This window comes from Nannobrachium achirus (genome assembly GCF_963921795.1).
Source record: "Nannobrachium achirus genome assembly, chromosome: 14".
NCBI classification, from domain to species: domain Eukaryota; kingdom Metazoa; phylum Chordata; class Actinopteri; order Myctophiformes; family Myctophidae; genus Nannobrachium; species Nannobrachium achirus.
This window is the reverse complement of record NC_137821.1, coordinates 29,333,141-29,348,431: the sequence shown is the minus strand read 5'-3', so window position 1 is coordinate 29,348,431 and position 15,291 is coordinate 29,333,141. Positions and strand designations below refer to the sequence as shown.

At 40.5% G+C, this 15,291-nt stretch overlaps 1 protein-coding gene across 1 annotated transcript in view; it reads right to left on the bottom strand.

The window, feature by feature from the left end:
- Positions 1-13,073, bottom strand: part of elavl2 (ELAV like neuron-specific RNA binding protein 2) — a gene marked incomplete at its 3' end in the record, with an annotated part of 33,822 nt that extends 20,749 nt beyond the window's left edge. Inside the window, exon 1 of the mRNA XM_080741946.1 lies at positions 13,006-13,073. The remainder of the gene's footprint in view (positions 1-13,005) is intronic.
- Between the last annotated feature and the right edge of the window lie 2,218 nt (positions 13,074-15,291).

Below are 15,291 nucleotides of genomic sequence, written 5' to 3'. Positions count from 1 at the left end.
CTTCATGTTAGATCAACAAGAACAGTGATATACAGTGAACAGTCAGTGGCGATATGTCATTGTTGGAGGGGAGGGAGTGGGCTGTTAATATGTTTTGGCTGTCCATATATGCAGATTGGGTTCAACCAGGGAGGAGCAAAAGGCAATGTTTCACTCGGTTACAAGTCAGCTTGGGTGATGAACAGCAGAAGCAAGGGGTGTATAAATGTTCGGTCAAGAAGAGAAACATCTGTCTACAGGAACGAGCAAAATAAGCATGGAATGGCAATTAATGTGAAGTAGATGGACGCGCCGCAGAAAGGTGTACCGAAAACACAAATCAAACAGTTTACTCACATCTGGCAGATGGAGCTGTTGCTTGAGCTAATGCACACTGGCACATACAGCATTTGCTAACCAAATTAAACTTAAATCTTTTAAGTGTGAACATGCAAGATCTATAAATATTACCCAGAGGTCATGACACACAGCCTTGCCTCCAAAAGACAAAGAAAAAATGTAAATGTATTTAATATCTTTAACACTGGCTTGCTGTGAGATGACAAACCTTATGGCAAGAACATTCTGTCTTCTAGTCTTGTGTCTACTTTGCCTTAAACCCACTACCAATAACAAGCATCACATGTTCCAAATCCATGCAGTCAGGTTAATATGATAGCAAGCATTGCCTGCCTCTCACACACACATACACACCATAGCAAATATTGCATGTAATCTCAGAAACATGCTCCTTTATGAACAGCATGCCTTAACATTATGCCTACACAGACACTGCAGCAAAGCAAAAGGTGTGTGTGTGTGTGTGTGTGTGTGTGTGTGTGTGTGTGTGTGTGTGTGTCTCCAATGTCAGACATCACAAAAGCACCCATCACAGTATACTGCACATCGATAACATTTGTTTTCTTGGAAGAGTAAACTGGTTTAGGCACACTTGATATCATAGTAGCTACAAATTGTTCAATATTAGGGGTAATAAGAGGTGAATGAATACACACATGAATGGTTGCAACCCACGCCTCTAAGTGCAAAAGCACAAGCAAGAGAAATGTTGCCACTGGCAACAGTCTGACATTGAAATCCATAGAGTTTGTATTTGAAAGGTGGTGTACTGTTTATAAGCTTCAATTTACACTGAATTAGTTTTGATATTTGTATTTAACCCTTGGGATTGATATTTTTGCCTGGAGTTAGAAACGCTGCTACATTCTCTCACCAAACTGCTTCCCACAAATTAACTGAACATGACAGTTTACACCTGAGAAACTAAAAAGGAAAACATTCAAGCATGACTGCGATACTCTTCTGGTTATTAACCACTTAAACCCTCTATTCTTAGTAAAATGGACCCAAGTTAGAGAACTGTGCTTGTACTGCGCACAGTAACTTGAAATAGCCCCTCATTATTAGTTACATACATTGCTATTTTCTATGGTTTTCTGAACAGTGATTTTCCTGTAAGAGCTCAATATAATTCCTACATTTCTCTGCATTTCAGAACCCCTCTGACAGCAGTCTCATGTCTGGTACATCCCTCCTCAACGTCTTGCATGATCTAACATCCAACAGTCTGGTGGTTACATAATACACGTACAGTATGTGCTTGTCATAAACATGTGGTTGGTCAACGCACAATATAAAAGTCAAGCAAACCTACATTTTAACTCAAGTCTTATTTGACATGTCGTTTAATGTAGAAACAAACGGCAGAAAGAACGGAGGGCTTCATTATGTGATTTGATCAGCATACTTTCCAACACATTCAGGACACTCAAGACAGTACATGTGAACACTTAATTTAGTGTACCATTGAACAACTAGTCTTAAAACGTAATTTCACACATTCAGTTCAAGTTCAGATTACTGGATCTTTGAAACAATTGAAATTTTAAATTCTCAAATTATGCCCGAACCCGACCCTCCTTGACATTTTCGGGACGGATAGGGCCTAAAATGTATGCCAATTAGACGTGCCGGGCCGTGCCTTGGGCACAATGAAAAAAACTATTACTTTTACTCTGTGATCAAATTCTTGCAGAACCCAACCTGACGTTTTCGGCCCGAGAAGGGCCTAAAATGTATGCTAATTAGTCGGGCCGGGCCTGTTTACAGGCCCGTTGAAAACTATTGAAAATGCAAACCTGTACTTTTCTTTTTGCACAATTGATCGAGCACACTAGAATGTGTGTTGGTTGGCAAGAGGAGTGGCCATCAGTGTCAGCACAGATCATTTCAATCTAAAAAAGCTGGCCCTAGGCCTAGAGACTACTTAAATCCTCCTACTATAAATAATAAGATGCAATTTACAAGCACAATGACAAAGCGTATGGACAACCAACAAACCAAAAGTTTTAAGACAAACTATGTCAAATGAAAACCCTTTAAGTCCACTGAAGTAGCCCAAAATGTCATCCATGCAATGTCAAACCACTACCAAAACATTTCTGAGCCGGATTTGCTTTCAACGTCAGCATGCTGTGTCCTTCCTGATAGTGCCAAGTACAGTCTACACACAAACTCAAAATAGTGCTGCATACGTTCAAGTCAGGCAATGACGTAGGCTTGAACTGCACAGCTCAAATAATCCCTCCCGCTGCTCTTCCCATCTGTTATTTGCCTCCAAGTCTAAAACAGGTAACATTAAAGACAGCAAAACAGGTCTGCTTTGCTGCTGCCTGCACTCTCGATAGCTCAGTTGTGATGAAAAACAAAAGCATGCCCGAGTCAGATTCAGCTAAATTATAATTCAATTTGTACTAGACTCCGGTAGTGGCCTCCCTCACTTGCAATATTATACAAGCAACCAATTTAATCTATAGATAAATGCAGTGGATGAAGCTTGCTAAGCTTCCATCTCCAATTCAGTTTCACCTTCCATTTTAAGTACAAAGTACAAACATTGGCCATTGTCCCACTGCAGACAGTGCCACAAGGCAGAAATATTTCATTAGATAAACACTTGGAAACGGAGGCTTGGCATGAAGCCTCTCCCCCAAAAATTCAGTGAAGGCTTTCAGTATGTGCAGGCAGCCAACCAGCCAGCAGCCTTCATCAGTGCTGGCATTTCAGTGCGGAGCATCTTGTTCCCCTGGAGGCCTTGCCTTGCGGTTTTCATCAGAAAACAGCCCCAGTTAAAGATCATGAGCTTCTTTTGTCCCCCTCCCCCCACCCCCGTCAGCGCTAGGATAAACCCATCCTCCTCCACACTCCAGTTTTACCCCACTGAGCAGAGGCTCCCTTTAAGAGTCATTAAAGTGTTGCATGTTTAGTTAACTGGTACTCACACATCCAACTGCATTCGCACAGATTGAGCGAGAGGGAGAAAGAGGGGGACTTTAACACGCAACGTTACTATGAGGAGATTCTGATGGAATGCAGAGGATACTCAATTTAAGTAACAAGTCCTTGGTTAAATAAGGTTAAAGAATGCTTTTGACTTCTAGCATACCCTTCAATATTTTATAACCATCTGCTGGTCTTCTTCAATGCCACTGCATACCGAGTTCTATAGCATTGCTATGTATATTCTCTGAGTCTGAGTGTTACATTGATTGATTTATCCATACGTCTTGCACTGTGGTTAAATTCTGTGTGATCTGTGCTTTAACCAAAAGCCTTCCTCCATCTTAGGATGCCAGTAGAGGTGGCAGGTTTTGCCTCTGCCACTCAATGATTTTTTCCCTTGTGCCGACCAGGCTTGGTTGTTGGAAGTAAGACTTTACAGCTGAAATTCAACCGAAAGAATCATGCCAATAAATACAACTGAGGGAAAACAACGAAAGCCATGTGACTCAAGTGTTTTTATTTGTAATCCTACTGTGCTAGACAAAAGGTAGACGTACAGAAATACTGTCAGAAGCAGAATTCTGTCAAAACAACAAGCACTGCTTCGGATTTAATGTGAAATTAATTCCTGACACAATGTAGCATGCAACAAGGAATAATGAAGACCTCCCCCAGTAATTCAACAGTACATAAATGAATGAGGTGTGATTAAAGCAACTGCCATAGGACTCAGGAGACTCTAGTCAGAAGGTCTGACATCTTGTTTTCCATTAATGGCACAGGCGCCATCAATAAATGCTTTCAACTAAACAAAATATACAGCTACACCACAAACATGAGCAACTGGCATATTTGCGAATATCGATTTTTGTTTTCCTCTAAATTGTTCATGGCCTGTTATCTGAAATATTAGAGCAACTGGGCATAAACAAATGCAAAATCAAATGTTAATGCAGCCTTGCATTTTGGCATGCAATTCTTCGATCTGACATAAGACAACTGTATACTTCATTGGAGCCTCAGCCAACAGACTCTACTTCACTGTATCAACACCTGAGCAACAAAACTGCATAAAAAGTCACTATTTGGAATAGAATTATAAATATAAGCTGGATCTATTTTTAAACCATCACAACAGAGTCCAACAGTGACCCACTTAATTTAGTTTACTAGACAGATTTAATCAATGTCATATTGAGATTATTTTGCATTCTGTTCATTTGGATAGGATAGTGTAAACATTTGGCAGATCAAATCAAACCTCTTCCAGATTAGCCTAATTCCCACAACTATTTACTGACAAAATGTATTTTATAAGGGGACAAGTCCCTTATAAATATGCTGTTATGACGCCAAGTATTTAGAGCTCTCTAACTAGTCAGAACTACAGTGACCCAGCTCCAGAGTGGACACAGTAACAAGCATGGCCTGTCCGTAAAAGATGGCCAACCAAAGACAGACACAGCACACACATTGTTCACATACTGTAATATCAAAGCTCCTACACCCCCCCCCCCCCCCCCACACACACACACACACACACACAGGACTGTGACTGAAAACAGTCTTGACATCGCACAGCATTGTATTATATACCACTACAGTATATGCCTGAACATTTATCTCCAGCTTAAGGGAATCAATGCAATAATTCAAATTAACTAAAGTTAAAACCTACATACCTCCAAGTTGTTGACACATGTAGACCCATCAACAGTACAGGGTGATACTGGTAGTGGTATATAATATCTAGAGATAAACAATATGATATAAAACAGTTTTGTTTTTTAGATATTAAAGAAAAATGCTAGTCCAAGAAAAATGCTAGTCACTAAAAAATAAAATAAATGCCTGATCATAGGGCATAGCTGCTGTATAATCAGGATTAGATTTCCACCCAACGGTTTCTGAGACGAGGCCTTATATTGGCACACAACCAGCCATTTGTGGATACATTGTCATCTTTAACAACTTGCCATTAAATATATGGAACTGGGGTTAATCAAAACTACAATAAAAATAATACTGAGTAAAATAAATGGTCTTTGCACATTCTTTTGGCATATAAAAGACTGAGTTGAAGAAATCCATAGTTGCTAAACCCATTTATTAAAAACTTTAAAACAAAGAAATTACAGCGCAGCAGTGCTGTTTTGGGGTTTATGGTGTCTTAGATCCAGCACCTGTATTTTCATGTCAAGTAGCACTCCTCAACTATCTATTGGTGTCTGCTCCTTCTATAAAACTACAACCAACTTCTTTTGTTACAAATCACCTTAACATTTGACAAAAATGGCATCCCTGCTCATCAATAACTATATGCCTATGCCAGAATACTTCCAATTTAAAAAATATTGGACATAGCACTGTTTACATGACAAAACAACCAGAGAAGAATTGTGAAGCTAAAAGAAATGGAGAAAAAACAGTTGAGACTAAAAAGGCAATTTGATACTAAGGTACCTATATATAGCACATGTGGGAGATCTATACAAGCTGCTGTGATTCAGTGACAAGGTCCAAGGACACTGCAGTGCTGGCCTCCGGCAATGACCAGCACACACGGAGGGAGGGACACCCTGTGGCCAACACACAAAATAGACGGAGGGAAAAGGAAGAGAGTCCCATGCGCCACCCACTGAGCCCAGACTAAGTCAACTGCAGCAAGCGAATATTTAGAGAGAGTAGAGTGTCAGAGTGAGAGAGAAAAAGACAGAAACTAGAGAGAATAGAGGGGGATGGGATATAGTTTTGAGGAGGACAAAGGGGGACGCTTTTTGTTGCCAAAGCCATCCCCCGTACACTAACCCAATTCTCTGACAGCACTAGTGCACATTACTGCACAGCACACTGACGTGGCCTTTGGAAGTTCCTGCGTTTTAGTTGCTCTGTCAGCAGCCTTTATTTAGAAAAAGGCAAATGTCTTGACTCAATAATACATCAAGACAACCACTCTTCCCCCCCGATCCCTCAAAGAACATGAAGCCACTGCAGTTGTAGAAGGCAGCGGAATGCTGAAGGGGGGGAATGCCTGAAAGCTGTGGATATTAATAGAAAATATCATGGGAGGAGGATTCCCGTGCGATACCAAGAGAACGAAAATGCAGGACTAGGCATGAGGTCAAACAACAATGTACAAATTACTGGATACGATGTGATGTTGGCCAGCATCAATGATGCTCAATGTGCCCGCACTCCATGAAGGCTGTAAACACCAAATGCCATGTGTAGTATAACATGCTGAAATTACAACACATTGACTTAATAGAGGCTGTGCAGAAGCTTTTATATTCCAGCATTTAACTGAAATCATAAAAAGAATCTAGTAATACTATTTTTGCACTTCTTTCCTCAGCTTAAATGAAGTGTGTTCCATTCAACCAAATGACAAACAGTTAATACAAAATAAAATAAAAGTGTATATATTGTTTTCATCATGTGCAAAGCAATGCACCTCCAGACCGGCCTCTCGTTTACTTAGCTGCGGGGACAAGCATCCCATAGTAGTCAACAAAGAACAACACTAGAGTGCACCACACCCTCGACCAGTCTGTATTGCTGGTCCATGCTGTCCATTCCCACAGGGCCACCAACGACAGTGCGTCAGCAACCTCCTGCTAAATTAACTGGTCAGTTGCTGGCTTGATGTTATACAGGATCTATTGGTGACCTTCTGAGTCACTGCAGACTACAGCTTGAATTTGTGACACAAGGCAGACCCTGCCCCCAGTGCTCTGCACACTTGCCTGCTCAGTATCCAATGCCAGATACAAAAGTAAGTACTAAGGAGGCCAACTAAATAGAAACTACCACCTAGAACAAAATACTGCATAGCATTAAACTAAAAACCTGATTCTTAGCCTAGCATTTGCATGAACTCAAAGTGCACTGTGTACACAAATAGCAGTTATGGAGGATGGCATCAATATGGTTGTGCTGATATAAGCCGGAATAAAACGCAAGATTCATCATGAATTTCATACTATGTCAAAATGTAGGGTAACACTATGCTGTGGGGGAAAGTAAACCGGTAATTCATTGGTGAAAACTACTATGGTATACATGAGCAAATAATTGATTCATAATTGAACTAATCAAGTGCCACTGTTTAATAGCATTACCATTTCAGGAACACAAAGGGGTCAGTCATGTAATATCTCAATGGAATACAACTCAACTCACTACAGCAAGCATCGGCTTAATGTGTTATGTAAAAATCAACAGCCACATGTTGTGGGTAGCCCACACACAGAAACAGTGGTGGATGAACTGTTTAATTCAATCAAAAGGGTTAAAGGGCTGGTTAGTCCAGTGGTTTCTTCATCATGGGTTAATGGGAGAGGAGCTGCTTGCTTCATTTGCAGCGTGACACACCTGTGCTGCGGAGAACACGCCCTGCATATCCACTATCCACTATTAATTAACACACACTTATCTAATCCTTGATATAAGTAGCAATTTCATAAAAAAAAAACACTCCTGAAGCCTGTGAGCTGACGTTAGAATGAGTTTAGCCAGGGAGTCACCGCCAAAGTGTCCTACAGAGTTCCACCATTAGTCCATCTCTGACCACAGCAGCAACACAGGTGGCGTTCATTAAGCTTCACCCATATCAACCTTGTGATGAGGAAACGCTGGTTTAAAAGTAATTAGGAAAGAAAATGTTGTATCGGGGACCACAAGTGGTCCTTGAGGGGGTTCCAGGTGGTCCCCAGATAAATGATGGAGTAGGTAACCAAACCAAATGGAGCTTTATGGGTCTTTAAAACCAAACCAAATGGAACCCTTACGCGTCCATATTTGAAAATTAAACCATTTGGGGGAGAAAAATGTATATACCAAAAATATGATAACATTTTAAAATGAAATTCTAATGAGATTTTCAAAAATGACCATAGGAAACCATTTGGACCCTTGCGGCTTCATTTGTAGGCTATAACCAAGACGCACCTGGCTGCTAGCTAGTAGCCAAACCCTGGAGTTTGTGTTACATTGTGTCGCAGCAGCAGGTGGCTTTACTTTACCAACCAACACAGTGGCTTATTGGAAATTATTAATATCTAGGCCTACACGACGTCAAATTACAATTGGAATAAGGTGCCAATGTAACATGTTATGTAGGCTAACACGACGTCGGCCATAACAGGGAGAACAGAGCGTGTGTTTGACGTTAGCATGAAGTAGAAGGCAGCATGGCCGCCAGACAAGACGCCATGCTTTATGAAACAAACAAAACCCAACTCTGCGTGCCTTTTTAACCGTGAGCTTATCATGTGTGTCACTGTACAGCAGTGGTTCTAAACCTTTATCATGTCAGGGTCCATTGTGTATTCGGCATTTGAGCCACGGACCACCATTTGATGACATTTAGCCTCTCAGACCCCATGACTGTCCACAATGCCATGCTGTAGGCCTATTGTTGCAAACGTTGACCAAAACACTTCTTCTACATTCTCTAATTGTGTAAACGTCTTGTAAATCAAGTAATGCAGAAGTTTAGCACTAATTTAAGTCTTTGAGAGCGTAAAATGAAACCAAATGGACCCGCAAGGGTGCATTTGGTTTCATGTTACGCTCTCAAGAGTGCGTGGTGCACGTTTTTTCTTTACAATTCCGGGGCGACATTTCTTCTCCCACAGCTGAACAGAAATGCACTCGGAGAGTCAGTCAGTTCTTCCCACGTTCAGCTTACCTGTTCTTGTAGAATAGTAAAGACTGGAGATAAGTTTAATTGCTGAATTAGAGAGCGAGCTGAGCTCAAATTGCGTGAAAACTCTTCCTCGCCAAACTCGACGCTGTGGAGAACACACGGAACGGGGGGCGACGGCGGTGACGCGGTGCACTAAGTAAACTAATTAAACTAATTGGACCCTGAGCCAATCAGAGGCGGGACTGTCCAAATGGGAGGTGGACCTCATTTAGATGTTTCTGCAGGGCTGTGCATTCCAATGATAACGCTGATTCTGTGGAGCCACTGCTTGGTGTAAAGTAAATAAGTACATTTACTCAAGTACTGTACTTAATTACAATAGAGGTATTTGTACTTTACTTGACTAGGCCTATTCCCAATGCTTTTACTTCTACCCCACTACATCTCAGATCCAAATATTGTAGGCCTACTTTTACTCCACTAATACTACTACTTTTTTTGTTGAAAACTTTTAGTTACTTTGCAGATAAACGATTAGATTATAAAACATACATTTATCCACCTTAGGCCTATTTAATACCTAGGCTATTTAAAAATAGCAGATCTACAAGCTCACAACTCGTCGCTACACCTTGTGAGCTTGTAGATCTGCTATTTTCAAACATTTTAGAAATTACTTTTAGTAGATTAAAGTACACTTACTTTAAGTACATTTTGATGCCAACACTCAATTGAATACAGGAATTCTACTTGTAACAGTATTTCTACATTACAGTATTGAGTACTTTTTTCACCACTGCTGGTTCCATATACTGGTTAGCCAGTAGTATTAAGGCTAAACCAACTATAAACAAATAACTAGGCCTGCCTCGAGTAAATTACAAGGGAGGGAATTGCAAGGATAGACCTACAGTATAGCAACGGATCCCTTTCTCCAGCATTTCTTTTTTTTTTTTTTGCAAAGTGTTACCCAACACAGTAACACTGCAGTCAAACAATAGCATTAGTTGTGCAGTATAGCCTACTAGGGACTGCGCCTAACATGTGTTGTAGGCTAGCATCCACTTGGCGTCGTTTGTGGTTACAACTCACCAAAATACATTTTAACCTGTAAATGCAATTAAACCCTTGTTTTTAGAGCCAAAACTGTGTCCAATAAACCAATTCCACATTTCTGATAATAGGCTATTTGGTCACGGTTGTAGTAGGCCTAAATGTATGAATAAAATGTAGACTATAATAAGTCATGGATGAAAAAGGAATAAGCACCTAAAATCTGTGTTGAAGATTGATGATTTAAAAAAAGAGATCAGGTTAATTGGTGCACTGCAGACTATCCCTCAATTGGTCTAAGGTGGAGTCCACTCCAAATAAGCACGATTAGTTATAGCCTCACGTTTAAGACACAAACCTGTTCATTTTAGAACCCAACACGCGATACAATAGCGCACACTAGCATGAGGCAGTGTGTCCCACGTTACAGCTCTCTGCCAAGGCCTATCCATCCATGCACACTAGAGAAATGTGTGGTGGAGAAATCAAGACACTCGCCCATGATGATGAACCTTTGAAATAACGTAGTGCTTGCAAGTAGAGAGCAACCCATTTGTCCCATTGTGTAGCCTAGGTCTGATCATGTGTGACTGTCACCGCATAGCAATCCGGAGTTTGAGAACCCCTGCATTAGACCACTGACCACATGGAACCAAACGGACGTACACTCTGAGTTACAGCCACATACGGTCCAGTTGGTTCCTAAATATCCATCATTTATCTGGGGGGGAAAAATGGAAATCTTGTTAGGCCTATCAGTCAATGCAAAATGAATTCAGTTGAATCGTTCGCGCTGACTTTGCTATCGCGTTTGCGTGCAGCAGTATTGTATACGATGAATGCATGATCTACCCTGATCACTGGTCTCGTGGAATTTGTACACCCAAAATATCCATCGCAAATATTTTAGATCAATGAGCAAATATGTAAAATAGCTTACCGTTTCTACAAATGAAAGTTACGGACGTCCTTAGGCAAACAAATCTCTGAATCAAGAAAACACCTGGCAATAGGTTGTAAAAAAAGACGAATTCCGCTCTCTCAGTGCAAACTTGGAAACATAAAAGCCAAACACAAACAAGATAAAATGAGGAAATAAAATATTTATTAAATCAAAAACACAGAATGGGTTCCTTTCGGCAAATGCATCAAACAAAAGGAAAAGAACAGAAGAAACAAAAGGAATCAAATCATTAAAAAAAAGTCGGCGATCTGCCCGTCTCGCTCTTTACAGGTGCGCCACACAAATACGCGACATCACTGTGTGAAAAGCGATGTAAGGAGGAGGTTGTCTTTAAAAGGAAGATAGTCCTGTCAGCAGATATATAGGGCCGTATCACAGCGATGCTATACCTCTCCTCCGCTCTCCCTCAGTCTCATCCATTCAACCTACACACGAGCACGCATGCACGCGGAAGCATACCCGGAGTAGCTCCATCCACCCTCAAGCACGTAGTGGTTCTTCAATGCAATTGGTTATAACGCGCTCGCTTGCCATCTTTTGAAGCCAAAGATGCGATTCGTTCTCGCCGGAGTCATTCAAAAATGATCAAGCATTTACTTTAAAACATAGAAATTGAAGTCAAGCGCTGCCTTGCAGTGGCATGCACTGAAGCACGCGGGAATGACAACATATCGGTGCATTATATTCCATTATATGAGAAATGCATTTTTCTGCCACGCCTTTGGAAATTCGACACTGCTGGAAATTATCGCTCGCCAAAATAGGATATCGACATGTGCTTCGTAATCGTTTGCCAAAACACGGAATGCGTTTCCCCCATTTCCCTACAGTAGAACCGACAGCAGCGCATTGTCACCGTTTTCAGCACTGGATAGCTTCAGGACCATGGAGAGCGCACAGGTTTCTGACAGCGCAGCACACAGCTTCTCGCTCTCCACTGTACTGTACTGTGCTTATCTGGAAGCATAGGCCAGTGGTTCTCAAACCTTTTCATGACAAGGACCCCCACATTGACTCTCATTAGCCCGCGGACCCCCATTTGAAAAGATATGCCATGGGATCCCCAGTAAAGAGTGTTTTTTACGGATCTAGAAGGGATTCTCAACCATTTTAATTTCAAGGACCCCCAGTTTGACATGCATTAGGCTACGGACCCCCATTCAATGGCATTTCTATCTCTGAAACCCCAATTTAGATTGTAAAATCAATGTTAATTTAACTCAGTGTACAAATAGAACCCTGTTTGGTTCCATTTGTACACTCCCAGAGTTACAGACCCATAAGGGTCCATTTGGTCTCTCTAACTATCATTTAGCTGGGGACCCCCTGGAACTCCCTCAAGAACCCCTGGGGGTCCCCGGACCCCACTTTGAGAACCAATGGCATAGGCTACTACATTGCAGGTGGTTACCTGCAGTCTCTAGACCCATTCAAGTTGGAGGCAATACAAGCCACTTCAGTTTCATTCTCATTTCAATTTAAATAGCAATACTCGAGTCATGGTGTACAAGTAGGCTTACACTAAAACACCAAGTCATGCCTAATTTAGAGCCACGCGTTTAATGTGGCCGATTTCAACGTAATATGGAATAGTCAGAAACCCATGTTGGAAAGGCAGACAGAAGGAATTGCACTGATCTAACTAATATACATTTTTGAATTGATGCTTTGGAAGAGAAAAGCAACAGCCGAGTGTGCAGGGTTACCAAAGGATCCTTGCCAAGGAAGGAGTTATTCAGAGTTCTCACAATTGTTATTAAATAACACGTATACTGTAAAAAACCTTCTCATTATATACAAATGTTTCTGAACTAGAACAAAGTCAAACAGCTTCCTTCTACAGTAACAATACACCAACAGATCTTACACAAAAAGAGAACAGACATCAGTTTAAATCCATGCAAGCCAACTATTACAAATTAAGCATGGGCCCTCCTGGCCAACCAGTATGGACTATAATGCAACAGTTACTTGTGAACATTGGCAAAACAAAATGTTCTTGATCCAAAATAATCCCTGGGAGATGAGCTTTGGAAGCCACTATACACACACACACCTCAGTTGGATGCAGCAGGTCTATGTCCATTAGAACCAGTCTTAGCCTCCTTCCTGCATGTGTGAGTTCTGAACATAATGAAATGTATTCCACCTAAGGACAACACAGTACACACAGACAAAAATGATCAATCTCATGGGGTGTTACATTTCATTATCTGCAATTGGTAAAAGAGAAACATAATGTAAAAAATATGAAAGTATAACAGTGAACATTTGACCTGAGTTCTCTATGGTGATTCATGATTATGTTTTGAGTAATGAAACTTATATACAACAAATCAAGGAAAAAGGTGTACCGTAAAATCATGTGTTTTTAACTGCATCTTATTTCGATTTTGGAGGCCACAGAGGCTGGAAGTTAAAGCTGCACTATGTAACTTTACTCTTCTACCCCAGATTTAAACTCTGTTTCATGCGCAAGTGCTGAAATGTTTACCATTGAGCTAAAAGAACCTGCCTACTTGCTCAGGCAGGCTTTTGTCAGAACCTGTGTCTAGGTGAGACATAGGTGCAACATTAGATTTCTTTTAATCTGATGAATCTAGGGTTGTAATACATCCCATATGGATTCAATGCATCAAATTTCTTTTCAAGCACCTTGACTTTTCTTTTCTTCTTTTTTGCTTGAATTATGCTCTTTCTATCTGCAAAGTGTTTGTTTCAGAAATATCCACCATAGACATGTTATGCTTCTGTCAAGAAATCCGAGCAGACATGTTTTTTTTTCCTAAGTGTTGAACTTTGGAAGTGCTTGTCTTCAATACCGCAACGTCCTGCTGCCTCCTGCATTATGTGAAATTTAGAACCAGGTGGTACACAGGCTGAGTGACTTCCCGAGCGCTTCCAAACTTCAAAAAACATTATCACCTGAACTGAATTTCTTGACAGAAAGTAGCTGAAACAAACACTTTGCAGATAGAAAGAGCATAATTCAAGCTTTCTATAGAGCCGCAATAGAGTTTGATGTTGTTTAATAATGGGAGGAGGTATTGCAACCCTAGACCATCAGATTAAAAAAAATCTAGTGTTGCAATTTGCAGCTAGGTGAGACAAGACCTTTGATACATCTAAATGTCACAATAGATGATCAGGGAGATGAAATACAACCACCCAATTGTAAGCTATAGTGATAACATACTCTACCATGCAAATTGGACAAAATTAAAATGTCTGTTGAAAAGAAAATAGTTACATAGTGCCGCTTTAAGTCAAACTAGAACATGTTTAACCTCAGTATTTGCCATTGGCTAAAAATCAAAAGCTAAAAGCTCATGTCTTGAGCCTTATTATTCTTCATTGGCTGAGTCAATCTAATAACCAAAACTATATTTTTTGAATCACAATATTTCTCTTGGCTGAGACAATCTAAAAAATATATGTTTTAAAGCACAGTGATAAATGCCTCCATGACACAGCTGCTCATAGATAATATCACCATGTTGTGCATTTGCAGCAGACAAAAACAAGAGGAATAAATCCTATAATCAAGAAATGCAGACAGCAATTTCTACACTGATTAAAAATATATATTAAGTTAATTGTTAGCAAGTTAATCATTTCCAAATTCAGATGAATTACATCTCTTTGCTGTTGGGCAGAAACCAGCCATGTGCAAAATATAAACTTTTCAGCAAATGGGGAAACAAAAAGTTTTTAAAACACCACAACACTGCCTTCAATATTTGTAAAACCCACACACAGAGTAAAGGTGTTCAATAGCACTGATTTATCAAAAACAAATGGTTTCTGCCCGACAGCAATGACATGTTTATTTAAGCCTTAAATGATTTCACTGGATTAGTCTCTTACTGTAGGTATGCTGGGCCACTTCATAAAGCTGACATAGCAAGAGTCTGAGACAAGACAGAAAACATATATCAGTCAGTAATGTTGGCATGGTTTTGGTAGCCTCCAAAACACTCACTGAACACACTGAAGGACTATGAAATGACACACTACTCATGATAATTAGTCTGCAGGGCAACCATTTCATTTAGTAGAAAAGGTAACAATAATTAAGTCTTACCAGACTGCAATGGCTTATTGTCAGGCCCATAGAGCATGCTTCTGACCAGCTATGCCATAGCCAGTGAACACATGAAAACAACCATCTTGGTTCAACCAAAGAGACAACAAACACAACAAAGACTTCCATAATTGTCTTAGCTGGTTACTAAAACATGGACATGCGACACGTCAGTCAAGTGAAAAGTGATTTAGAAGTCACAGGAGGCTTTAAAACCCGTCACAGAGAGGAGGAAGTGAACAAACAACTCACTCAGTC